Source organism: Xyrauchen texanus, chromosome 46 (assembly GCF_025860055.1).
Source record: "Xyrauchen texanus isolate HMW12.3.18 chromosome 46, RBS_HiC_50CHRs, whole genome shotgun sequence".
Taxonomy (NCBI): domain Eukaryota; kingdom Metazoa; phylum Chordata; class Actinopteri; order Cypriniformes; family Catostomidae; genus Xyrauchen; species Xyrauchen texanus.
The window spans coordinates 26,889,876-26,917,704 of NC_068321.1; the positions used below are offsets into that span (position 1 = coordinate 26,889,876).

A 27,829-nucleotide genomic window follows, 5' to 3' on the forward strand; every position below is an offset into this window, starting at 1 on the left:
AATGTTTGCATGATGCGTTGAGGAATGTCTGTCTGTGTGGTTTGGGTGTAGTGTCCAGGAAAAGATTGCCGCCTCACAGTGTGAAAATCATCCCATTAATTCACTTCCTCTGGCTTCTCTGTCCCCGAGTCGACAGCACACTTTTCTTACTCTCTCTCTCTCTCTCTCTCTCTCTCTCTCTCTCAGTGCAACATTATCATATCCTGGTTGCCCGGGCAACTGGCTTGGAATGCCTCAATTTTCCCGTCACCTCGGAGCCCCGAGTAAACAGAGGAGATTATCATTCTGTGCTTGATGACAAACAGAATGTCACGTCTACTTGTCATTATGCTTGTCCTCTTGTTTTCCATTTGATAAGACATTTTATTTTCACAGTTAAGGTTATCGCTGATGAGTCTAGTTTTTATTTATTTATTTATCTGGTGATCAGAACTTTGAAGCGTCCGAAATCACATACAGGCAGCATAATAGTAATGTACAAATCTCCAGTGGTTAAACAGGTATTTTTTTTTTTACTATAAATCTTCACTTTCACTTTCACTTTCAGAATTTGAAAGTGAAAGTGGAGATTTATAGTTAAAAAAGGACTTAAATATTGATCTGTTTCTCAGCCACACCTATCGTATCACTTCTGAAGACATGGATTAAACCACTGGAGTCATAGGGCTACTTTTATGCTGCATTTATGTGCTTTTTTTGGAGCTACACATTTCTGGCCACCATTCACTTGCATTGTATGGACCTACAGAGCTGAAATATTCTTCTAAAAATCTTCATTTGTGTTCTGCATAGGACAGAAAGTCAAACACATCTGGGATATCTTGAGGGTGAGTAAATGATGAGAGAATTAAAATGTTTTGGGTGTACTGTCCCTTTAAGACGAGGCTCAGATTGCAGGACATTTACATTTACACAACATAGACACAGTATGTCAGAACAAAGATAATAATATACAGTTATAATGGATAAACACCAATAAAGCCAAGTATTAAATCCCTTTTGGTAATAGTGTTTACATAGTTTTATATACATATATTAAGTTTCAAATTCAGACTGAATCAATTGTTTACGAGTTGAGAGTCAGACTTGAGTTTCCATCTTTGGAAATAAAGATTATTTAAAAAGTATGCATGATATATGCTGTTATTTCTGTGTATGTGTCAAGGGACGTCACAGTCTAACTCATGAAAAGTTGTCAAAATCATGATATTAATGTAAACATATAACCAGGGTTGGGGGGGATTACTTTACTTTTTAAAATTGTTCCAGGTTACAGATTACATGCTGTATATTGTCATTTGTAACATATTCTGTTAGATTACTCAAGGTCAGTAATGTAATCTAAATACTTTGGATTACTTCTTCAGAACTGGCCATACTTTTCCTACTTGTTTTGGCTACAAACAAGTAAATACACGCTTGTTAAAAATAAAACATTCCTAAATATCGTATGCGGTTTTGTTACTCGAGGATTTTGATATTGTTTTTAAGTCGACGTGAAATTAAAATTCACACTATCTATTTTCTAAATGCATGTTATTGATCTTATTGTGAACGATTCATCCATGCATATGTTTTATTCATTAATTAATTTATTTTTGACCTCATAAACTTTCATTCAAAATGTAATAACGCGATCTTCCAGTGAAACGACTTCTCCGATCGTTTAGTCCGCTTAAGCCACGCCCCCTTTCTTATAAATACCACAACCTTGCGTAGAGTTGAACGAGGCGTCAATCGCATGTTGCTGAAGATGGCAAGGTGTGTTTTCGTCTGTTTTCCTTCAAAACTATCGTTCCTTAACCCAAACTTCCTTGGTTACGGGCCAGCACGAGAAAGTGATTTTTTCAAATATGTTTATTTTTTACTCACTTGTTTTTCAATGGCTGTAGCGTCTTTGTAAGCAAAGACCCGAGATGTGCTTATACGTTTGTGTTGTCAGTTTGATCATAAATGTGTTGAGATCGCTGCTTAATTTCACAGATAACCGACCCGGACACGAGCAGTACGGTGGTAGCCTCCGTTCCGCTATGCAACGCACATATATTAACAATCCAATCAACAACCGATGGATAAACTCAAATCCCCGCCCCACATTTTTACACTCGGAAATACTTCACATTTATCTTCTACGCGTTTATCATTTTTTCCCCAAATGAATCGCATTTTTGAGGGCCTAAACATACTCGAAATCTCATGAAACTTTGCACACACATCAGAAGTGGGGAACATTTACATCTGATATGTGTTTCAGAATGAGGTGTGGCAAAATGGCTCGATAGCGCCACCTACAAGCATTCAACGATGTGCGCTTTACACTACGTTTCACCTACACATATGAAAATGGGTACACATGTGTAACATGCCAATACCTACAAAAAAGTCTATAGGACCCATGCCCTAAACCAAACAGGAAGTCAGCCATTTTTATTTTTTTCTTCATTTTTTTCAGGTTTTTGCCATTTCCAGGCCTCGTACTTTAACGAACTCCTCCTAGAGATTTCGTCAGATCTACTTCATATTTGGTCCGTCTAATCTAAAGGCCTTGGCGATGCTACATTGTGAAGCTTTTGAGTTTTCACTGCACGGCGCGGCCGTGACGGTCTGACAAAATCTGATGTTTCGCCATAAAACCGGAAGTTGTTATAACTCATACATACAATGTCCAATCTGCCCCAAACTTCACATCTTTGATAATAGTCCCGGCCTGAATACATCTGCGTGCCAATATTCAGTTATAGTCATAGCGCCACCTACTGGCAACAGCCAATCCCAGGGCTTGTACTTTAACTCCTCCCAGAGATTTAATCAGATCAACGTTATATTTAATCAGGCTTAATCTAAAGGGCTTGGTGATGTTAACTTGTGAAGATTTTGAGTTTTCGTTGAAGGGTGTGTCTGTGGTGGCCTGAAAAAGTTCTATATAAAAACAAGTCACATTTTTGATGCTTAAACATGCTCGAAAACTCATGAAACTTTGCACACATCTCAAAAATTTGGAAAGTGTACATCTGATACTGGTTTTAGAATGATTTGTGGCAAAATGGCTCGATAGCGCCACCTACAACATTTCAACGAAGCAGCCCTTTTGGGGGGTCTTGGTATCTCAGTGAGTATTGATGCTAACTATCACACCTGGAGTCACGATTGACTCCAGTTAGGTCTCCTAAGCAACCATATTGGCCCGGTTGCTAGGGAGGGTAGAGTCACATGGGGTAACCATATTGGCCCGGTTGCTAGGGAGGGTAGAGTCACATGGGGTAACCATATTGGCCCGGTTGCTAGGGAGGGTAGAGTCACATGGGGTAACCTCCTCGTGGTGGTGATTAGTGGTTCTCTCAATGGGGCGTGTGGTGAGTTGTGTGTGGATCGTGGAGAGTAGCATGAGCCTCCACATGCTGCGAGTCTCCGCGGTGTCATGCACAACGAGTCACATGATAAGATGCGCGGATTGACGGTCTCAGACGTGGCGGCAACTGACATTTTCTTTCTCTTTGTACTTTTATGCTAAAACGCAAATGCATGTGACATCAAATAAACTACAGATAGGTTGGGAGTAATCCAAAAGTAATCAGATTACACCACCTAAAAATTTTTACACTACTGATTGCATTGTCATGTTATTTGTAATCAGTACAAGTAATCAAGTAATCCATGCAGCACTGAGTATATGACATTGCAATTCTATCTTCCGCTATTTTCACCTATACATTTTATATATGTGGCTATATATGTATGCATATTATATATAACATAGGCTATATTTTATGTGTTTGACCTCCTTGGTTAATAGTCTATTTAAAATATAGACTAAAATATGTCTATTTACTTTCAGTTTAATTGCGTTCACTGTTGCACGCTGTGTTATTGTGCGGATTCCAGTTCCAGGTTTTCTCTCTGGGACAGAAGCGTCACTGTCGGTCCGCTCCAGGTGGATTCTCGGATCCGGGTTTTGAGGGAGCTCATATTGTAAGAGCCATAAGAGCTCCAGCAGAAGGGAAGCAAAGGACTGTCTAACCGCTCATACCGGATTGTGTTTACCATTTTTACATGCTTTGCTCATTTGGAATCTATCGGATCGAGAATTAAAGACACTTGCCGTATTTCGTCCTCTGGGACTGAAAGTGTCCCGGCGTGTTTTTCCTCTAATTGTTTTTGAACCGGAGTGGATCTGAATCTTATGGCTGCAGTCCGGTGAATCAAACCTGTCTTTGGATCTTCTCTATGTGTGTGTGTGTGTGTGTGTGTGAGAGAGAGAGAGAGAGAGAGAGTGAGTGACTGAGTGACTGAGTGTGTGGATATTTTTGGAGTCTCTTTTGGATCTATGGAATGCCACTAGACATGACTGGACCCTTTGGGGGGTAAGCGCAAATATTAATAATATTTAATATATGTTGTTTGTGTCTTTATCTTTAGCTTTTTATTAGCAATAGCAGTGACCTTATGGGTTTGTTTGACTTTTACACACTTGAAATGTCCCCTTTATTGCTCAAAACTAATTAATTGTAATTTAACCTGTATGCTTTCACAAATACAGAGTATTGTTCTTTGATTTCCACATATTCACGTGTGTTTTGGGTAGATTTATTTGTTTAAGCTAAAGTGCTTGTTTGATTTGTTGTCTCTGGTGTTTAAGATGTTCAAACGGGTTTCCCTTCAGCTGGATTTGAAGTTTAACTCTATTAACTCTATTTAAAGGAATAAAGGTGAATGCTAACTCCTGTGCTAATGCTAGTGCTCTTTTGTCAAATCCGCCGTTAGCCTTGCTAGCGCATCTCGAGTGGTTTTAGTGGTTTAATAGTCATGTTATGTTGTAATATTTGGCAAATATGCGGGTGATATTCGTGTTTGTGTTGATGTTGTGGTTGTGACTGGTCGGTTGTGATTGATTTGTGTAATTGTTTGATCGGTTAGTCGCGTGTATGTGATGAACTTGTGCTCATAAAAGCTAAAGCGGCTAAACAACGTCTGTGAAAGAGAGAGTGTGTGTGCGTTTGTGAGTGAGAGTGTGCGTCTGTGATAATGTGTGTGTGTGTCTGTGATAATGTGTGTGTGCGCGTCTGTGATGGTGCGTGAGAGTGTGTGTGCGTCTGTGATAATGTGTGTGTGTGTCTGTGATAATGTGTGTGTGCGCGTCTGTGATGGTGCGTGAGAGTGCGTGTGTGTCTGTGATAGTGTGTGTGTGTGTGTGTGTGTGTGCGCGCGCGCGTCTGTGTGCGTGTGTGTCTGTGATTGTGTGCGCGCGCCTGTGAGAGTGTGTGTGTGTGTTTGTTTGTGCATCTGTGTGTGTGTGTGTACGTGCATCTGTGAATGTGCGTCTGTGGTAGCGTGTGTCTGTCTGTGAGAGTGTGTGTCTGTGAGTGTCTGTGTGAGAGTGAGTGTGTGTCTGTCTGTGAGAGTGTGTGTCTGTCTGTGAGAGAGTGTGTGTGTGTGTGTGTCTGTCTGTGAGAGTGTGTCTGTCTGTATGTGAGACTGTGTGTGTGAGTGTGTCTGTGTGAGTGTGTTTTGCGCGCGTCTGTGTGTGTGTCTGTGTGTGCGCGGCGCGCGTGTGAGTGCGTCTTTGTGTGTGTGCGCGTGCGTCTGTAGGAGTGTGCGTCTGTGAGTGAGTGTCTGTGAGAGTGTGGGAGCGTGTGTCTGTGGGAGCGTGCGTCTGTCTGTGAGTGAGTGTCTGTGTCTGTGAGAGTGTGTGAGTGTCTGTGTGTCTGTGAGTGTCTGAGTGTGTGTCTGTCTGTGAGAGAGAGAGTGTGTGTGTATGTGTGTCTGTCTGTGAGACTGTCTGTCTGTGAGAGAGAGAGTGTGTGTGGGTGTGTGGGTGTGTGTGTCTGTGAGAGAGAGTGTGTGTGTGTGTGTGTGTGTCTGTCTGTCTGTCTGTGAGACTGTCTGTCTGTGAGAGAGTGTGTGTGTGTGTGTCTGTCTGTGAGACTGTGTCTGTATGTGGGACTGTGTGTGTGAGTGTGTCTGTGTGAGTGTGTGGTGCGCGCGTCTGTGTGTGTGTCTGTGTGCGCGCGTCTGTGTGTGTGTTAGTGTGTGAGTGCGTCTTTGTGTGTGTGCCCGTGCGTCTGTAGGAGTGTGCGTCTGTGAGTGAGTGTCTGTGAGAGTGTGGGAGCGTGCGTCTGTGGGAGCGTGCGTCTGTCTGTGAGTGTCTGTCTGTGTGTGTGTCTGTGAGAGTGTGTGTGTGTCTGTGAGTGTCTGAGTGTGTGTCTGTCTGTGAGAGAGTGTGTGTGTGTCTTGTCTGTCTGTGAGACTGTCTGTCTGTGAGACTGTCTGTCTGTGAGAGAGTGTGTGTGTGTTTGTGTGTGTGTGTCTGTCTGTCTGTCTGTGAGAGAGAGAGTGTGTGTGTGTCTTGTCTGTCTGTGAGACTGTCTGTCTGTGAGACTGTCTGTCTGTGAGAGAGTGTGTGTGTGTTTGTGTGTGTGTGTCTGTCTGTCTGTCTGTGAGAGAGAGAGTGTGTGTGTGTCTTGTCTGTCTGTGAGACTGTCTGTCTGTGAGACTGTCTGTCTGTGAGAGAGTGTGTGTGTGTTTGTGTGTGTGTGTCTGTCTGTCTGTCTGTGAGAGAGTGTGTGTGTGTCTGTCTGTCTGTGAGAGAGAGTGTGTGTGTTTGTGTGTGTGTGTCTGTCTGTCTGTCTGTGAGAGAGAGAGTGTGTGTGTGTGTGTGTCTGTCTGTCTGTGAGACTGTCTGTCTGTGAGACTGTCTGTCTGTGAGAGAGAGTGTGTGTGTTTGTGTGTGTGTGTCTGTCTGTCTGTGAGAGAGTGTGTGTGTTTGTGTGTGTCTGTCTGTCTGTGAGAGAGAGAGAGAGTGTGTGTGTGTCTGTCTGTCTGTGAGACTGTCTGTCTGTGAGAGAGTGTGTGTGTGTGTGTGTGTGAGTGAGACAGAGACACACACATACTTAAATACAATGTAGGTAAACATATGTAACTATATAAGTACATGTACACATACATGAAATATATATACGATTAGCAACCACAAAGACATTTATTCATACGCCTTTATCTTTACAGAAAGTACTGTAGTAATACTGTAGTATTCTTAAACATCCTTTCAGTACTGTTTTAATTGTCATGGTACATAAATGGGGTATTCAAAGTGGGGTAGTGTCTGATCCAATGCGTACAGTAGATGGCGTCTATAGACGTCTCTCGCGCTGAGTTAGTTGTTGCGTGCGGTGCAGCGAGCTCATCGCAACAGAACGTGTGAGAAGCGTGTCGAGACACACTGATGGTGCTCGCTCTAAAGATACGTTCAATATCTCGCAAGATATCTGACGAAACCGCGTATGAACGCACACTGTTGCCAGCGGCGGCTAGAATTGATTGGTCGCCAATTTTTGGTCGCATTTGCAACCGTTTTAGTCGCAGTCCAGAACCCTGTATCATTTTTACTGATTAATCGATGGTATTATTGGGATTTTGGCCCTCTAGCGGAGTGCTAAAACATGCTAAAAATGTGCTAGCATCATGCTAAGACATGTTAGCATCGCCTAGCGAAGTGCTAAAACATAATCAGATAATTGGTTATCGGCCTTTGCACCACCGTAGTTACCAGTATCGGCAAAATCCACTATCGGTCGACCTCTAATAGATGCACAAATATATAGGTTGCGTGAGCAATGCATGCTTCATTTGTCATGAAAAGCAGCATCTTCAATTGTTTTTTGGTCAGCTTGTCATTATTATGTCCTGTTGAGGGCACAATCATCCCTTTAGTCTATTTCATCATTCTTGCCACTTGGAAAAACCGTCCTGTTCTATACGTGAGATCAGGTGCTTTTGCTCCATGAGTGATTGGAGATCCAACCAAACACACACGTGCACACACAACAGGCACGAACATCGAACTATGTTAATAACGGAGTATCTGTCGGCGCTCTTGCCGTTAGTTGAGTGGTCTAAAGCTGCGTACACACTGCCAGCGGCATCGCGCGCGACAGCGACTCCATCCCATTCATTTTCAGTGAAAGCACAGCGACTTCCAGCGACACGAGCTGTCGCGACCGTTGGCGACTAGATGTGGGCGTGTCCAGCGACGCGACAAAGTTGAGACAAGTTCAACTTTATTCAAATGAAGAGCGACTAACGGAAGCGACAGCCAATAGGAGAGAAGACGGGAGAGCTCACGTGATCCTTCTCTTTCTCTCTCTCTCTCTCTCAGCTCCTGCAGTAACGGAAATATGGATGAAAGGCTAATTCTTGCTGTTAGCAATGTTCCAGCGCTCTATGATATGGATATGGTATATCCAGCCGCAGCTCTTGCACCAGCCGGTGGTACTCGCCGTGCTGACTCCGAGATTGAATGGTTTTGTGGACCCAGACAGACCAGCGTTTGCGTTTTCGCCGCAGATAAACAGCCGCTATGGCAAACAGCACGCCTTGTTTCTCATTCATCTTTGATATAAAGCATTTTATGTACTGATTCCATTTATATTTAGTCTTTTCCCTCCAAAATGTTGCTTTTAGCGCCAAGAAAAGAGATTCGCTGTCAAGAGCAATGGAATGACATCCGTGAATGTCATTTATAAACGTTACTAGGCAACCAGTAGTGGGAACGCCCACTAGCGACTTCACCGCCAGCCACTGGCGACCTGCAGCGACAAAGTCTCTGGCAGTGTGTACACAGCTTTAGGTGCTTTTTCGGTGGTTGAGTCGCTACAACTAATATAACATCATCCAGTTCAATTCATGCAAATTACGGTCTCTTGACATTTGGCAGCGTCTGTTTTCATTAGTCCAAAATTTCACCCTCCACTGCCAAAGATGATCTGATGTTCTGCTGGGGCTCCAAAACTCCAAATAGTGGTATAAAATGGATAGTTGCGTTCCTGGAGGCTAATAGGTCAATATGGCGTTCCATTCGTGCTCATAAACAGAAAGTATGTTTGGGTGAGTAATTTCACCCGAGCACTGTAACCAAAGAGATTGTTGTGGTCTCCTTTGCTGTAGAGTACCTCACAACATTCTAGAAATGACCATTGAGTTTTAGAAATGAATGGTGTTTGGAAAGTACCGGCAGATTTATTTTAGGGTTAGAGTTTGGTTATAACTTCCACATTGGGTACATTAGAGAGCGATTGCTCTTCGAGCTATTGGCTAATGTTCTGCATGTCTCGATGGGTGAAACTCAAACTGTGTTGTTTGACACTGGTGGTTGTATTATATAGTCGCCCTGGATTGTTTCCGGCTTTATATTTATGCATTTGGTGGATGCTTTTATACAGTGCACGTATTACAGGGAGCACCTGGATTAAGTGTCTTGCTCAAGGACACAATGGCGGTGGCTGTGGGGATCAAACCAGCAACCTCCTGATTACAAGTAATGCGTTTTAGCCCACTACGCCACCACCACTCCCTTTATATGGAGATGTGCTGAAAAAGCATCTGAAATCTGATCTTTGTAACGTTTCTTTATTTGAAAGTTTTTATGTCGCACAAATGCTTCTGTTGGATTAGCGATATTTATACATTTTGTGTCACGTGTGAATTGCTCCAATGTATTGCTTGGTAGTTTGCAATTATGAGGTTATTGGCATCAGCTGATAAGTGTGCCTGATTGGCCGATCTAGCTACCAAAATGTACCTACAGACTTGTCAATGGATAAAAACATTTATTTTATTGCAAATATTTGTTTAAAAGAATTTTTAAAGTATTTTCTATGTAAATGGCTGGGAAAGAAATGTTATTTTCCAATTAATAGTCAGCTTTATTCGTTGGATCCAGATTCTTAAAATCCTAAAATGTTTTATTTGAACAGCGTACCTCCAGTTTTGGTTCTTGTAGGGTCTGAAATTAACTTTTTAGCCCACCCAGCCAAAGTGGCTGGCAGATTAAAACACTTACCAGCCAGCCAGTCTTTAAAAATGTTTTTTTTTTTACTTTTTTGCATTTTACAAGTGGATTTTACAGACATACGAGGCAAATGAAGAATACATTATGCATGTTTAATCAAATATTTAATTGCCAGATAGTCCGTTTAGAATAATTCTTCAGATTATTCACTTATTACAACAAAATTACATTTGTATTTTAAACTACATGTTGTTGACCAGTAAGTAGCCCGCTTGGGCCGTGGGCGGTACTTGAGCCGAGCGCCCGCTTGGGCCGTGGGCGGTACTTGAGCCGAGCGCCCGCTTGGGCCGTGGGCGGTACTTGAGCCGAGCGCCCGCTTGGGCCGTGAGCGGTACTTGAGCCGAGCGCCCGCTTGGGCCGTGGGCGGTACTTCAGCCGAGCGCCCGCTTGGGCCGTGACCAGTACTTCAGCCGAGCGCCCGCTTGGGCCGTGACCGGTACTTGAGCCGAGCGCCCGCTTTTTAAATCCTTTCATCTGTTTTTCGGCTACAAGCTATTCATACATGTAAGTTTTGTTCTCTGGTTTGTGTGCAGTCATGTTGTTCTTTTCTGTTGTTAATATTGCTGGTGGTCCTGTTGAAGCGTAACAAAACAAGTTTTCGCTTGAACGCCCCACCTTGCGAGCAGCTCTTGTGCAAAAAGCTCAATGGTCGTTGAAGATTTTCACTAAATAATACATTCGATTTTGGTTTGTTTCTCACCAGACCATATCACATTCCTTCAGATCAAGACATGAGTTGCATACAATCATTTATTAGACTCCTGAATTATACTTTTGAAGCATTAAGAAGTGGTCACCATAAACTATCATTGTATGACATAATGTGCCAATATTTGTACCAAGTTATAAGGTTCCCTATATAATTTACAGCATTAGCTGAGAGAATTTCTTTCATTTGTAACCAAAATGGGCAATGTAACCAAAATATACCCCAATGAATCCAAATCTGATAGCATTGGATTGCATTATTGGTATCTCTGGAACAGCCTTGAGCTGGTCTATTCTTCTAAACTGCATAAACTCTATAAAAGTTTGGATGGCTGAAAATGACTTGCTGTTAAATGCCGAAAAAACTGAAGTTCTTATTTCTGCTCCTGCTGGTGTTCTCCCAAAGGTGATGGAAACTCATTTTGTTAACGCTACCCTTCGAAATGTAGGTGTTTATATGGGACAGACCTTGAGTTTTAATCCGCTTGTAGATTCTCTTGTGCGTACTTGTTTTTATCAGTTGAGAAATATTGTTCAATTAAGGCCAATTGTGTCCACAGTAGAAATGGAGATGATTATACATGCGTTCATTGCCTCAAGCCTTGATTATTGCAATTCTCGTTTTACTTGTTTTAATACTGCATCCTTGAAACGATTACAAGTGGTTCAAAATGCTGCCATCAAAAGAGATCACATGTAACACCAATTTTAATTTCTTTACATGTAAATGGTCTGCACTTATATAGCGCCTTTTTAACCTTGCTGCTATGCAAGGTGCTAGCCTGCAATTGGGAGCAACTTGGGGTCCAGTGTCTTCCCCAAGGACACTTCGGCATGTGGAGTCATGTGGGCCGGGATTCGAACCACCAACCCTGCGATTAATGGCCGACCCGCTCTACCAACCTGAGCCACAGCCGTCCCTTGCATGGGCTCCCAGTCTTCAAAAGAGTTGTTGCAACCTTATAACTCCAGCAGGAATCTGAGATCTTCTGAACAGGTCTTGTCGCTCTAGACTAAAGACTAAAGGGGACTGTGCCTTGGAGGTTGTTGCTCCCAAGTTGTGGAATACTCTCCCTTCGGATTTAAGATCTGTGGACTCTGTGGTCATTCACTTGTTTAAAATTGCTTTTGTCTCATTTGTTTTTTTATGCTTCCTTGTTTTTATATTGTGGATGCTAAGCACTTTGTGACGTCTGTTGGATGTCGTGGAGAATAGCGTGAAGCCTTCACGCACGCTACGTCTCCGCGGTAACGCGCTCAAGTCACGTGATGCATGGATTGATGGTATCAGACACGGAGGCACTACGCCATCATGAGGACTTGGAGCGCATTGGGAATTGAGGGAATCTCCAATTGCATTAAGTTGTCTAGGTAAAGTCACGTTTGACTAAAATGCATTCAAGTAAATGGAGTGGTGGTGGTGTAGTGGGCTAAAGCACATGACTGTTAATCAGAAGGTTGCTGGTTCGATCCCCATGGCCCCCACCATTGTGTCCTTGACAGGGCTTAAAGTATTCCGGCCGGGGGCTGTGACTGTGCTGTTGCTCATAGAATTGGTTAATAGAAAAAACGGGCTTGGTAAAAGTCCTGGTTGAGCCACAGAAAGTTCAGGCTCAGGATTTTTTTTCACTTTAAGCCCTGCCTTGAGCAAGGCACTTAACTCCAGGTTGCTCCGGGGGGATTGTCCCTGTAATAAGTGCTCTGTATAATACATTGGTAATCAGAAGGTTGCTGGTTTGATCCCCACAGTCACCACCATTGTGTCCTTGAGCAAGGCACTTAACTCCAGGTTGCTCCGGGGGGATTGTCCCTGTAATAAGTGCTCTGTATAATACATTGGTACTCAGAAGGTTGCTGGTTTGATCCCCACAGTCACCACCATTGTGTCCTTGAGTAAGGCACTTAACTCCAGGTTGCTCCGGGGGGATTGTCCCTGTAATAAGTGCTCTGTATAATACATTGGTACTCAGAAGGTTGCTGGTTTGATCCCCACAGTCACCACCATTGTGTCCTTGAGCAAGGCACTTAACTCCAGGTTGCTCCGGGGGGATTGTCCCTGTAATAAGTGCTCTGTATAATACATTGGTACTCAGAAGGTTGCTGGTTTGATCCCCACAGTCACCACCATTGTGTCCTTGAGTAAGACACTTAACTCCAGGTTGCTCCGGGGGGATTGTCCCTGTAATAAGTGCTCTGTATAATACATTGGTACTCAGAAGGTTGCTGGTTTGATCCCCACAGTCACCACCATTGTGTCCTTGAGTAAGACACTTAACTCCAGGTTGCTCCGGGGGGATTGTCCCTGTAATAAGTGCTCTGTAAGTCGCTTTGGATAAAAGTGTCTGCCAAATGCATAAATGTAAATGTAAGTTTGATGCACTCTACGATAACAACATCAACAAAACAATTGTGAAAACAATATCTAAACCAACAGACACCCAAAGCAGATTTATAATATATAATGTATATAATTCAAGCTGACGGAGCAGGTGTGACCATGTCTGCTTACCAGTCTTGTTTATTGAGTTCTACTCATGGTTTAATATTTAATGGAGATAAAAAAGCCATTTGATTTGTTTGTTATTTTTTTTAACTGTCACTTACTGTACATGCAACACAGAATACAATATTGACTGTAATCACTTCATTGAGAGATACAAGTTTCCACTCATTTCTCCTTCAGGCAAGCCAAAGTTTTATATTGTGACTGCGGGGCGCGCGACTGCTCACGTTGAGTTTTGACAGACAGCATTTAGAGCTGCGGCTTTATTCAGTGAAAAAGGTTCTTTGTCATTACATCATTTTACGTTGCTTCATAAAAGACTATATTGGAAACGACTGTCTAGATTAATGGGTTTAAAGTGCATTCTGATGTGTTGTTTGCTGAGTTCAGCGTGTCCCGCACGGAAATGAATAGCTCGCCTTCTCTCACGCATCTGGACGTGCAGCAATGCAAAGCGCATGCAGATGTGCTGATCGCATTTGTCCAGCGGCACTGTGAAAACTGGATGTCATCTTGCATTTCTGAAGTGATGTAATGGGTTTTCGTGTTCTGTTGCGTGTTTGGACACTTGTCCGTGCACCGCGTCACTTACGCCTTATTTCGGATTTGTCGATTCGGCAATTTTGAAATCGATTTGACTTGAGTAAACAAATAAAATCGAGTAAGCGTGACCGCCCTACACCTAACCGAAACAAACAAACTAATGATCACTTTTGGTCAAATCAAAATTAATTTGAAATGAGTGAGCACTCGCACTTAAAGGTACAGCTCCGTGACGTCATGACACATTTATATACCATTTTAATGGCTACTGCCCCCCCTGAATCCCAGTAGGTCTACTTCTGAAATTAAAACAAGCCTGATGGCTAAAATAGGCCGTGACAAACGTTTTACAATTCAGTCCGTCAGAGTGTCCGTCCCGATATAGATTACCTGCGCAGTTCGGTTGAACATGCTTAACGTGCGTTCTTGCGTAACTGGCGGTAACAAACCTCAGTCCTCAAGGGGGCGATAGTGATTCCTTCAAGTCATTAAACTGTTGGTCCGCCACAACAATAGATGATGGAGAAAACTCACCGTAGACACCATGGCTAATTCATTAACATGCACTATAGCGCCTCTTGTGGCAACATTGAGAATGCAACACGTACTTGCATTGTGTTATGAATTGCTGTCCGAGACTATTTAAAATGCACCGACATGCTTAGCTCAAAGTATCTGCATTCTTGTTCTTGCATATAGTATGTTTTGGCCTGAAGGTGGCTTCTTAACCCAAAAGTACCTCATAATTGACCGATTTAACGATCATCATAGGCAGCAACTCTGTGTTTATACAAATAGTGCTTCTCTTGTTAAGCGCATTGGAGACTCAACTCACAATTGATTTTGAGAGTTTGCTAACTTCGCTATATTCTCGTATTGGGTGAAATAATACATTTGCAATTAGCCTACCTTATGGAACTAGGGGTGGGCGATATGACCAATTTCTTATATCACAATAAGAGTAATTTTAAATCACAATAGCGATTTATATCATGATATGGTCATTTATTTTGGAAAATCATGAACATTTGGTTAATATATATATAAAAAAAAACAATTTGGACAATTCAGTCGGTGATTTAAATAAAATACTTTTTTTGGCTTTTACTTATTAAACGATTGCTTTTCCGTTGAATTGCGATCTTCGTTGAATGATCCCAATTTTTATTCCTAAAATATAAAAATCTTTTGCTCTATGTTGGGGGTGCTCATTGTGTCAACTGCAATCGACCAGTTGACCGCAAGACAATCACTGGTTAACCTTGTTAACAGTCCAAAAGAAAAAGGGAGAAGAGAAATGAACTACGGAAACAACAAAAATCGTATTCCCAGTTTCGGGAATTGGGGAACTGACTGACTGAGAGGCGGATTAGGTGTGTTCTTTGTTAAAAATGGTAAAACACTCCTAAAAATGTTGTAAACATTGCCATCTTAGTAAGGCATTCATGTAAAAACTGTCCATATGTCGTAACGTAAACAGCGGGACAGAAAAGCAGATTGGTATCAGTAGATTTCGTTGGGTGAATGTGGTTGTTTATACGCTCAAGGGAGTGCGTTTGTCACGTTTATTCTTGGTTTGTTCTTGGCTAGCTTGGCCAACAAGCCTGCAAGCTGTCTTTGAATCAGCGAACTGCTATCTCAAGCTGTCATTTGCTGACATACCGTCCACTTAGTAGTCACCAGGGCAGATCAACTAGTTTATTTACTTTCCTGCATTGATGTTACGATAAACCTCGCCTAGATCTTATCTGGACTGGATCAGGACTTCAAAGAATCACTTGCTAACCTCCAGTTGCGACTCTGAAAAAGTTAAGAATTGGATGAATTTATTCTAATTCTGAACAGAGAGATAATCTTCATATTTTCCCGAGGGATATATAAGAAAACTTATGCAGACCAGAGCCATTCATTCAATAGTTTTCATTGTAAACTCAAGGGACCGTTCTAATTAGTGTGTAAATAAACCAGTTGTGATCTGGCATATGTTCTGTTGAGCGAATGTTTTTTGAACTCCCTCTGTGGTTTGCAAAGACTTTCCAAAACACTCCTTGTGAACAGTCAGGCGCTGTGATGCGCGGATACAAACTATAGCTTTGAGAAATGAACATGAGCAAAGTGTAAAAGGGTCTTTTCTGTTTTTCACCCAAACATAACATTTCTGTCATTTACTCGCCCTCGTGGAGGGAGATGTAAGACTGAATAAAAGCCTCAGTCACCATTCACTTTCTAGATGCAATGAAAATAAATGTTGGCTACATTCTGCTCAACATCTCTTTTTGTGTTTCACAGAAAAAGTCATATGGGATTTGAACAACATTTGGGGGAAAAAAATCTATATAATTAAATGTTTTTTAGTTTCTCCCCAATTTGGAACTCCCAATTCCCAATGCGCTCTTAAGTCCTCATGGTGGTGTAGTGCAGTGCCTCAATCCGGGTGGCATGCCAACTTTGGAAAAGAAACTAAAATAGTTGTATTTTTTTATTTTTAGACTCGCACCATTGGCATATAATGCAACAAGGGGTGCTGAAGTCAACTGATTTTAGTAATAGATCTACTTATCTCTGTTTACAAATAAATTAATAACACTGAAACCTTGTAGTTTTGCTCATCATAGGCAAACATTTTTATTTTTTTATTGTTCACATTGTTTTTTTTTTTGTGAATAAATGAATGTACATTTCTAGTTTCAACAATATCTGTACTTAAAAAGTTTGGTGGTTTGGACAAGAAAAATGCTATACTGATACCATGTGACCTGCATTGGGTTTCGACCATTAAAAATGGGTCAAATGAAATGCATTGAGCCATTGAGTGTTTTTTCCCATTTTCAGACTTGCACCATTGGCATATAATGCCACGCTGGGTTCTAAGGTCAATATTGGTAATAAACCAACCTACATTTGTGTACGACTAAAATAATGATGCTGACACCTTTCTAAGGTTACTTTTTTGACCTGTCGTTTTGCTCTCATCTTAAATGAAAATTGTTATTTTAACCCCTCCCAACAAAATAATAAATACACCGTAGGGCACCAAATTTCGATATCTAAGGGGTTAATCTAGTCAACATCAGTGATAAGCATGTAGCTGCTAGATGTGTCCAAATCTAAAAGTGTTTTAGGCTTCAAGGAAAAACATGAGTTTATGCCGGTTACGTCCAGAAACACTGCTCACACGTGAGGCTGTAGTGTGTAAGCATTTCAACCCCCATACATGTGGAAAAGATAAAAATATTGCTGCATTTAACCAGGCTCGATGCAATATTTGCGACAAGATAATTGCTGCCAAGACCGGCAAATCTGATGAAGCACTTGACAGTGCACAGAATAAACTTAAGAGCAGAAAGTCTTCGACTGCAAGAAGACCGAGATGGTGCAGTCATCCTCTCAGCGTCCTCCTGCCACAGAGATTCCTCCAACATGCCCACCACACGAGTCCTCCTCCAACATGCCCACCACACACGAGTCCTCCTCCAACATGCCCACCACACACACGAGTCCTCCTCCAACATGCCCACCACACACGAGTCCTCCTCCTCCAACATGCCCACCACACACGCAGTCGCTCCTCCAACATGCCCACCACACGAGTCGTCCTCCAACATGCCCACCACACGAGTCCTCCTCCAACATGCCCACCACACACGAGTCCTCCTCCAACATGCCCACCACACGAGTCCTCCTCCAACATGCCCACCACACACGAGTCCTCCTCCAACATGCCCACCACACACGAGTCCTCCTCCAACATGCCCACCTCACGAGTCCTCCTCCAACATGCCCACCACACGAGTCCTCCTCCAACATGCCCACCTCACGAGTCCTCCTCCAACATGCCCACCACACGAGTCCTCCTCCAACATGCCCACCTCACGAGTCCTCCACGAGTCCTCCTCCAACATGCCCACCACACACGAGTCCTCCTCCAACATGCCCACCACACACGAGTCCTCCTCCAACATGCCCACCACACGAGTCCTCCACGAGTCCTCCTCCAACATGCCCACCACACGAGTCCTCCACGAGTCCTCCTCCAACATGCCCACCACACGAGTCCTCCTCCAAACCTAGTGATGAATGCAGAGGCGCTATCACTGGAACTCCGACAAGTAAGGTTAACGTTTAGCAAACAATCCAACAAACAAAATCGGCTAACTTGTAGTGGTACATGCTTGTGTAATTGTTAAATTAACGTTTCTGTGCGCTGTGACATAGTGCTATAAACTGGGACCTACTTAACGTTAGATATTGTTTGGATGTATGGCTATAGATAGCTAGCTAAATCGATGCTAAAAATGCTTCAACTCCCATTAAACTAGTTATCTTGTTAAACCATACTTGTCCTTAGGGTTGGGTTGAATTAACAGTTCTTGTTTAGTTTTTTTCCTTCACATTAATGTTGTAGCCTCTGCCCCTGGCGACCCTGGCATGAGGAGACCAGAAGGCTCAGGAGATGAGTCTTTGAGACCGTATTGTTTAGGATCTGGTATCGAAGTCGAGATATCGATAATTTAATATTTTGAATGATGTCCACGTTGACATTCGTCTAATTTGACGAGCTTCTACCAAATTAAAGATGAATTTGTGGCAAAATACGTTAGAGTTTGCTGTTTGCTTGTGAACTTAAAACTATAAGTTCTGATTGTTTCTGATTGAGGTTTACAGATGTTTTTGTCTTTAATGAATTTCCTCTCTGGGATCAATAATGGGCCTGTCTTGCTTTCTTTGTCTGTCTTATTATTTCAATGCTGGTTGTTCATTTCTATTTAGTATTTATTGGTTTATACTTGGAGTGAACTTGCAATCCACTAGCTCAATTTTAAATATTTAGAAAAATGTAGGCAAGAATGCATTGGATTCGTTTTATGGAGTACTTAAATGATACTTTATATGCACCTTTTTTTTTGGTCTACATTTCCACAAATGTGGGCCTTCAGTTACCCCCAGTTCCATAATGAAGTTCATGCCGCTTTTAGTGTAAGTTCAGTCGTGCGAGTTTGATGCCCTTTTAGAAGAGACTCTCATCTCCTGGCACAGTTCTCTGTTGGGGGGGTGCCAATTTCACTTCTTGAGCAGGGTCACGGAGAGGCAGGGTGGGCCGCTCTGAGCACAGCCTGCTGGGAGGTTGTTGGTTGAACACAGGAATCTTGTTTCTATCTGTGGGCTCTTAAGGGATGCTGCAGTAGATCCACAAGACAGCTGGCCGGCCTCTGGAAACCTCTTTAGTCAAAAGCCCTTCAGGATGTTCTCTGTGGAATTACAGAAATGTTTTATTATTTTCAGGACTGTATCAACATTTTTTATTTGCCAGGACAATGCATATTAACAACAGTACGCCTGTAACATGCCAGAGTTAGCCATAGGCTAATTTTCATCTGTAGTCCTGTTTGCCAGTTGTACAATGGCACCCTAGAGAAAATATAATTTTAAAAGTTTGTAAGTACATATAAGTACAGCTGTGTTTGTCTGCTACAGCGTAGCTGCAGTAGACAATAATTATGAAAATATAAAATCTCATTAAAAAAATTAAATTCTGAAAAACAACATAGTTATACGCACTGGCAGTAGCAGCAAATAGCATGCACTGTCAGTGCAACTGGGTAAAACATCTGTTAGATGCATATAAAGATCATTTTCAACATCATTGGCATGGTCATACAAATAATAAACAAGGAAAGATTCACGACTAACACAAACGGTCAACAGTAAAACTTCAGTGTTGACAAGTCTGATTACTAATAAGCCAAAATTTCGATGTAATCGAAAAAGGCTGTATGTGTTGACGTCTCTGATTGAAGCCGGAATGGTGTTCCACTCTAGAGAAGCCCTAACGGAGAAGGCGGACTGACTAAAAGCACTTTTCCTAAGTGGGATAGTACAGTCACCTCTTGACACTCCTCTGGTGATTCTGTGTGTGGTTGTTCTAAGATTGACAAAATCACCAAGTGGTGGCGGTGCCATCCCATGTAAGATTTTGTAGACCTGACAGCAATTTGTGAACTTAATTAGATTTTCCCAACTTAAAATATAGTATTTTAATAAAATGGCGCAGTGGTGAAAATGCTTTGGTTTCTTATCAAGTACTTTGAGTGTCTGTTTATATAAAGACTGTAGTGTTTCAAAGTAGTCGAGTTAGACTGGGACCAGCTCGTTAAACAGTAGGTACAATGGGATAGAATCATTGAGTGCAAAAACGTTTTGGCCGCTTGAATAGACATTGAGTTTCTAATAACTCGGAAATTTGCTAGATTAAATTTGACTTTTTTACAGGTTTGCTTTACATGTGATCTAAATAAATGCCGAGATATTTGTATTCTTGGACAATTTGTATTTTTTCACCTGACACTAAGATATCTGCATCTTTGGTTATCTTATGTGATGTTGTGAAGAACATACCCACAGTTTTTGACACATTGATTTGTAAACACGATTGATTCAACCATGTTGTTACTTTAATCATCACATTTGTAAGCTCATCAGCTACCTCAGTTTTTGAAGATCCATGTACGTACAAGACTGTGTCATCCGCGTACATTTGAATGTTAATCTCCGGACACACCAGTGGCAGATCGTTAATGTACATACAAAATAAGACAGGGGCTAATATGGAACCTTGTGGCAGGCCAGTCGACAGAGGGAGGAGCTCAGACTGACTATTATCAATACGAACAGTTTGTAATCGTTGACTGAGATATGAATTTATCCATTTTAATACCTTATCTGAGAGATTAAAAGAGGATAATTTAGTCAATAGGATACTATGGTTTACTGTATCAAATGCTTTTCTAAGGTCAAGAAAGACTGCTCCTACAATGCTATTGCTGTCAAGTGATAACTTGATTTTATCAATAAAATAGCAATTAGCTGACTCAGTTGAATGGTTCAGTCGGAAGCCAAACTGTAGTGGGTGAAGATGGAAAGAGCTTTTATTTAAATGGTCTTTTATATGATCAGATGTCCATTTCTCAAGGACTTTAGACATTACAGGTAAAATACTTATATGTCTATAGTTAGAGACGAATTGTGGGTTTCCGGATTTAAAAATGGGTGATACAATAGCTGTTTTCCATGTATTTGGAAATTCTGCTTGACATATGGAATGATTCACAATTTTCGTAATGGGACTGGCTAGTGATGAGCTAAACGTTTTGAGCATTGAAGTGTCCATTCCATGGACATCTTTCGCTTTAGACGATTTAAGATTTCTAATAATTGCTTCAATATTTGCTTCTGTGGCACATGTAAAAACAAGGCTAGGTTCTGTTGTAGGAGTTTAAATAACTACTCGTTACAACTGAGGTATGCAGCAAAGCATTTGTGAAGCCACAACACGCACAACCTTGAGGCGGATGGGCTACAACAGCAGAAGACCCCACCGGGTACCACTCATCTCCACTACAAATAGGAAAAAGAGGCTACAATTTGCAAGAGCTCACCAAAATTGGACAGTTGAAGACTGGAAAAATGTTGCCTGGTCTGATGAGTCTCGATTTCTGTTGAGACATTCAGATGGTAGAGTCAGAATTTGGCGTAAACAGAATGAGAACATGGATCCATCATGCCTTGTTACCACTGTGCAGGCTGGTGGTGGTGGTGTAATGGTGTGGGGGATGTTTTCTTGGCACACTTTAGGCCCCTTAGTGCCAACTGGGCATCGTTTAAATGCCACGGCCTACCTGAGCATTGTTTCTGACCATGTCCATCCCTTTATGGCCACCATGTACCCATCCTCTGATGGCTACTTCCAGCAGGATAATGCACCATGTCACAAAGCTCGAATCATTTCAAATTGGTTTCTTGAACATGACAATGAGTTCACTGTACTAAAATGGCCCCCACAGTCACCAGATCTCAACCCAATAGAGCATCTTTGGGATGTGGTGGAACGGGAGCTTCGTGCCCTGGATGTGCATCCCACAAATCTCCATCAACTGCAAGATGCTATCCTATCAATATGGGCCAACATTTCTAAAGAATGCTTTCAGCACCTTGTTGAATCAATGCCACGTAGAATTAAGGCAGTTCTGAAGGCGAAAGGGGGTCAAACACAGTATTAGTATGTGTTCCTAATAATCCTTTAGGTGAGTGTATATATACTTTATGTTGATTCATGTAGCATAATAATGCAGGTATTTAAAATTTTAAGCTCAATAAAGCATTTGTGGCATAATTTTGATTACCACAAAATGGTTTCAACTCGTCCCTCCTTTTCTTTAAAAAAAGCAAAAATCGATGTTACAGTGAGACACTTACAATGGAAGTCAATGGGGTAATTTTTCAGCTTCTAATTTTATAAAAGCACTTGCATGAATTCTTCTGTTAAAACTTGTGTATTATTTCAGCTGTGAAGTTGTATAAATCCTAATTTTGCCGGGATTACAGGGTTTACGTCATCAGGCATTTACATTTATGTCATCATGGCAACGAAGTTGTAAAAATGGGAATAACTTTCAACAGATGCGGTTTGTGAATGATTTTATCACACTCAAATCATGTTGACACAAAATACTATGTTTTTCAATGCGCTCCAAGTCCTCGTGGTGGCGTAGTGACTCGCCTCAATCTGGGTGGTGGAGGACGAATCTCAGTTGCCTCCGCGTCTGAGACCGTTAATCCGCGCATCTTATCACATGACTTGTTGAGCACGTTGCTGCGGATACCTAGCTGTGGAGGCTTCACGCTATTCTCTGCGGCATCCACGCAACTCATCACACGCCCCACCGAGAGCGAGAACCACATTATAGCGACCATGAGGAGGTTACCCCATGTGACTCAACCCTCCCTAGCAACCGGGCCAATTTGGTTGCTTAGGAGACCTGACTGGAGTCACTCAGCACGCCCTGGATTCAAACTCACGACTCCAGGGTGCCCATCAACGTTAGGCTGCACAATTAATCGAAATAAAATCGAAACCGCGATATTACCTTGTGCGATTATTAAATTGCAAAGGGCTGCGATTTAATTAAGTAAATAAATAGTCTGCTCGCTTCAAAGTTTATTTGCGCTGCTCTGTCCAGTCTATATTAAATTAGCGCATTGTTAGTTTTTTCAGAGCGGTTTTGTGCTGCACAACTCCCGCTCATGCTTGCAGTAACAGAAGTGTTCTGAGTTCGGTTCCGTTTGCTTGCATGCGCTAAATGCTTTATTTACACTAAACTGGCAGGTCCTGCGTGAAGCGGTTAGCTGCGATCTACGGTAGCAGTATCGCAGTCTCCGCAAGGCACAAGTATCATAACAATAACACAGAATACAAGATGGGGTGTAATTCAAACATCTTTATTAAATGATTGCTGAGCGAACCGCATTAACAGCAACACCTGTAGAGTCCAGAAACATGCGCTCTTCATTCTCCCGCCATTTGTTTACCTCACGAGAGAGCGTGTCACACTTATTACACTCCCCGTGGAAACAAGTGAAAGCGGAACTAATATTACCAACATCCAACACAATGAAAAAAGGAAGGAACATACATATAATAAATCTATATTACATATTTAGTTACTATAATATAATGCATTGCTAAATTAAATATAATAAAAATAATGAAATGGTGACAAACTAATACAAATTTTCACTTTTTAAATGTAATTACACCAAAGGGTTTTCAGTTCAACTTCAGTTTGACATTAAGCCTCATTCTTTAGGACTGTCAATAGTTTATATAATAGAACATGTGGAAAAATCACCATCATAATCGCAGTTCAAATCGCAATCGCAATATTTTTCAAAATAATCGAATATGACCTTTTGTCCAAATCGTGCAGCCCTAGTCAGCGTCTATACTCGCTGAGATACCCAGACCCGTTAACTGCTGCTAATTAAGGTTTGACCAATGCAATCTAAACCAGAAGTGTGTCTATATTACAAATTTATGCTGATTTAAATGAGGAAAATAAAAATGCATTACGTGCACCGTAAATGAACTTGGTTGCATCAGTCGTCTATTGATTTGGACCTTTAGCAGTTGTGAAACCCCATCAACAGTTAGTCCATCAATCATCTAGTTAGATGTAGCAACGGCTCCTGACTGACCGTATGCAGCCTGTAAATGTTTTTTAGTTGTAAGTGACTGACACGTGTGGTTTGTTTGGAATGTAAATCAGTCATGATGGCCGGTGGATTTATTTCTGAATTGTTGTTCAGACTAGTGTCCGCATATTTACATGAAAAAGAATGGACGGTGTACTCGAACTATAGTAGAAGTGGTACATAAATTAAGCCATTTCTGTTTTTAGAATATTATGTGTGCCAATAATGTTGGTGGTATTCCTGCGTCTTTGTGTAGCTGCAGTCGTTGTTTTGTTGGGTTCGTTGCCTTCTGTCACCTTTGTTATTAGACTGCAGAAAAACGTTTTCACTGTCTGTGCTAGCCTCTTAATAAACCATCAGACAGAATTTCTCTTTCTTTTGTTCAGGCCTCGGGTGGGCGATTGCCGGTGAAACGGTTACACCGTTCTCTAGATTGTGGTAATTACTGTAATACTCATATTACAATGAAATGTGTTTTTTTTAAACATCAGCATGAGATTGTAAATATATAAAAACTTTGTTAATGTGGTTAGCGTTATCTTTTATGGAAACAGCAGTTCAAAAGTGCTGTTATGCATCTTTTCTATTGGGTTATTCCATTGTCACATTTCAGAAACGTCCCAAGGCTGAAATAATAATAATAATAATAATAAAAAACTAGCTTCATGCCATGTGACCCACATTTGTTTTTTCACCTTTGAAAATGGGTAAAATATGAAACTTTTCACATTGAGAGCCCCATATCTTTGGATTTAACCAAATAGGGCTTAAATAATAACAACTATTAAGATATCTTTAATATTTCTAGAGTTATAGGCACTCTATCTGTGGAAAAATGACAAAACAAAGTGCATTTTTTCCATTTTTGGCCTCGTACCATTGGCATATAATGCAACGATGTGCTGAAGTCAACTGATTTTAGTCATAGATCTACTGATCTCTGTGCACAAATAAAATTATAACACTGACACCTTTATAAGGGTATTTGTTTTACCTGTTGTCATTTTGACCCCTCTCTTCAAAATAATGGATTATTCCGTAAATATTGATTTGGTGTTCCCATGGTATTTTTTGGGGGTGGTTTCCCCCCCTTTTTCAACCAATTTGGAATGTCCAATTCCCAATGCGCTCTAAATCTCAATCAAAAAGACGCAGTTGCCGCCGCGTCTGAGACCGCCGTTCCACACATCTTATCATGTGACTTGTTGAGCATGTTGCTACGGAGACCTAGTGCGTGTGGAGGCTTCACTCTTTTCTCCGCGGCATCCACACGCCCCAACGAGAGCGAGAACCACATTATAGCGACCACGAGAAGGTTACCCCATGTGACTCTACCCTCCCTAGCAACCAGGCCAATTTGGTTGCTAAGGAGACCTGGCTGGAGTCACTCAGCACACCCTGGATTCGAACTCACCGCTACGAACTTCAGGCTTAAACATGCAGGAATTTGGAAAACACTCACAAATTCTTTTCCAGCCTTCTGTAGCTTCTCCTCAGCTGCGGCATGAATTAAACATGTTCTTGTAAAGGTAACGCTCCATATCATCTGCAGTGCAGAAACCGTTGAGCTGCTGGTGTGCTGCACGGATGTTTCTCTGGTGTTGAAGGCATGATGAGATGTGTTTGGAATGGGCTCTGTTCTTAATCTTGTGTTCGGGAATGAAATTGCTTGGGGGAACTGTGGCCTCCGTTTTAGCATGTGTTTGCCATATATTTATTGTCTTGAACACACAGCTGCCGCCCATATTATGGCTTTGCATGGGCGTGTTTTGGAAGCAAAATGTTAAGCGGGAGCTAAAGGTGTGAAAGGACAAAAAACAACTTGCCCTTTTTAGTCTGATCAATATTGATGACCTATCCGGTAGTCTTAAGGCGACGGCAAACTTCGTTTTTCCACTTGCCGTTCCATCTCCCACACGGACAAGTGTTCAACCTTTCGAAGTATACTTTGAGCCCATATGGATGCATTCGGCATGCATATAAAGACTGCTGTGTGATGCACTTTTATAGTGTTGGGCATTGATATAGATTTCCCGATTCGCTTCCAATTTCGGTTTCTATGGGTTTTTTCTGTTACAATGTCCATTTTGCTCAGCTAATGCTCTTCATTATAAAGGAACCTTCTAGACAACCCTTCAATTAATTTTACCAACTATATTTTTTCTTAAGCTTTTAATCATATTGGTCACATTTTAGCTATTGAAATATTTTTATTTTTAGTTGCATAACGTTAAATTTGGTCACATATGGGAGTGATTTACTTGCATTATAGAGGGTTACCACATAAAAAGATTGATCTTGGGATTTAAGAATCGATATCGAGATATTTTACCCAGTCCTACTCTTTCAGTACTATCCTTATGTCTAGAACACCTGGGCTGTATGCAGACAGTCCGCGCGAGATGTAACGCCACATGAAATACCAAAGTATACTTTGGCCTTTTATAATTGTTTGTTTGTTTGTTTGTTTGTTCAAATTCAAAGCAACAGACTGAAATTGGCATTACACACTAAATATTCCTGTATTGTCTTTATGGATGGATCATAATCGTTCAATAATATATAAACTAGTGTAGTTTACATTTTTCAGTTTTGTATTTTTTTTTCTTCTTTTCTCCCCAATGTGTAACGCCCAATTACATTTACATTTATGCATTTGGCGACTTACAGTGCACTTATTACAGAGACAATCGCCCTGAAGCAACCTGGAGTTAAGTGCCTTACTCAAGGACACAATGGTGGTTGCCGTTGGGATCGAACCAGCATTCTTCTGATTACCAGATTACCAGTTATGTGCTTTAGACCACTACACCACCACCACAATTCCAAATGCGCTCGAAGTCCTCGTGGTGGCGTAGTGACTCGCCTCAATCCGGGTGGTGGAGGACGAATCTCTCTTGCCTCCGCATCTGAGACCGTCAATCCACGCATCTTATCACGTGACTTACCGTGCGTTCCCACCAGAGGTGGCGAGAGCGTCAAATCGACCGGAAGTCATTCATTTTCAATGACAGCCAGCGTCTCTCGGCGGCGAGGCGAGTCTTGGGCGGTGTGGGCGTCAGGTGAAAGTTCAAGTGCAGTCAACATTATGGTAATGAGCTGTGACGCGGTTCAGTGGCAACCTATTGGAATATAGAAGTGCTCCGCTCTAGCGAAGTTTAGAGAACACAACCTTGTAAACTTTGGTTCCCACCAAACATTCGTTCCGAAGATAAAATGGAGAAACTAATTATTGCCGTTACGGGTTTCCCTGTAATATATGACCAAGACCACAGTTGTAATAATAAATGTATTTTATTTTGATAACAAACAACTATAATTTTAATTACTTTCTGCCATCGATCAATTTTAAAGAGTTCATGAGGATATACGCTACTTGTGATCGGTCGGCAAAAAGTAAATGGTCGACATGTCTGGATGTATAAATTGCGGGCCCTTTAAATATTGCCGCTTCTGGTGTGAACGCACGGTTATTGAGCACATTACCACGGAGACCTAGTGCGTGTGGAGGCTTCACGCTATTCTCCGCGGCATCCGCGCACAACTCGCCGCGAGCCCCACCGAGAGCGAGAACCATATTATAGCAACCACGAGGAGGTTACCCCATGTGACTCTACCCTCCCTAGCAACCGGGCCAATTTGGTTGCTAAGGAGACCTGTGCTGGAGTCACTCAGCACGCCCTGGATTGAAACTCGCGACTCCAGGTGTGATAGTCAGCGTCAATACTTGCTGAGATACCCTTAAAGGCGGCCGGTGACGATGGTTCGAGAGAGAGAGAGAATTACGGGCATGTCCGTGCAGCGTGTGTGTGTGTGTGTGTGTGTGTGTGTGTGTGTGTGTGTGTGTGTGTGTGTGTGTGTGTGTGTGTGTGTGTGTGTGTGTGTGTGTGTGTGTGTGTGTTTATGTTTTAGTTTATTTATATATATATATATATATATATATATATATATATATTTCCGACCCTGCCCCCTCCGCTCCACAGAATTCAAATCGGGAAATCTGTAACAATTCCCAGCCCTACAGGATGGTTACACCACATCACGTTTTTACTTCAAACCCCAGAAAAAAAAATATCAAAATAACTTTGAACTCAGTAATTGAAAAGATGTTCGTCATAGTACTTTACTCAGTTTTCGTGGTGAAACTCTCTATTTATGAGTGTCGCCACTTGCGTTTTTAAGACAAGTCAAGTAAAAAATAG

The 27,829-nt window shown here is 41.8% G+C and overlaps 3 protein-coding genes across 5 annotated transcripts in view; all 3 read left to right on the forward strand.

The window, feature by feature from the left end:
- Positions 1–27,829, forward strand: part of LOC127638174 (neuronal acetylcholine receptor subunit alpha-7) — a 320,680-nt gene that overhangs the window by 90,498 nt on the left and 202,353 nt on the right. The window contains exon 11 of one of the 3 annotated variants that reach the window (XR_007969843.1): positions 27,225–27,286. The exons of the other annotated variants lie outside the window; for them this stretch is intronic. The gene's annotated coding sequence lies outside the window, so the exon portion shown is untranslated. Of the gene's footprint in view, positions 1–27,224; positions 27,287–27,829 lie in introns of those variants that run through there. 3 annotated transcript variants of the gene reach the window in all.
- LOC127638166 (histidine-rich glycoprotein-like) overlaps positions 1–27,829 on the forward strand; it is a 137,451-nt gene that overhangs the window by 82,837 nt on the left and 26,785 nt on the right. The gene's annotated exons all lie outside the window — the stretch shown is intronic.
- Positions 3,991–27,829, forward strand: part of znf609a (zinc finger protein 609a) — a 134,603-nt gene continuing 110,764 nt past the window's right edge. The window contains exon 1 of the mRNA XM_052119573.1: positions 3,991–4,361. The gene's annotated coding sequence lies outside the window, so the exon portion shown is untranslated. The remainder of the gene's footprint in view (positions 4,362–27,829) is intronic.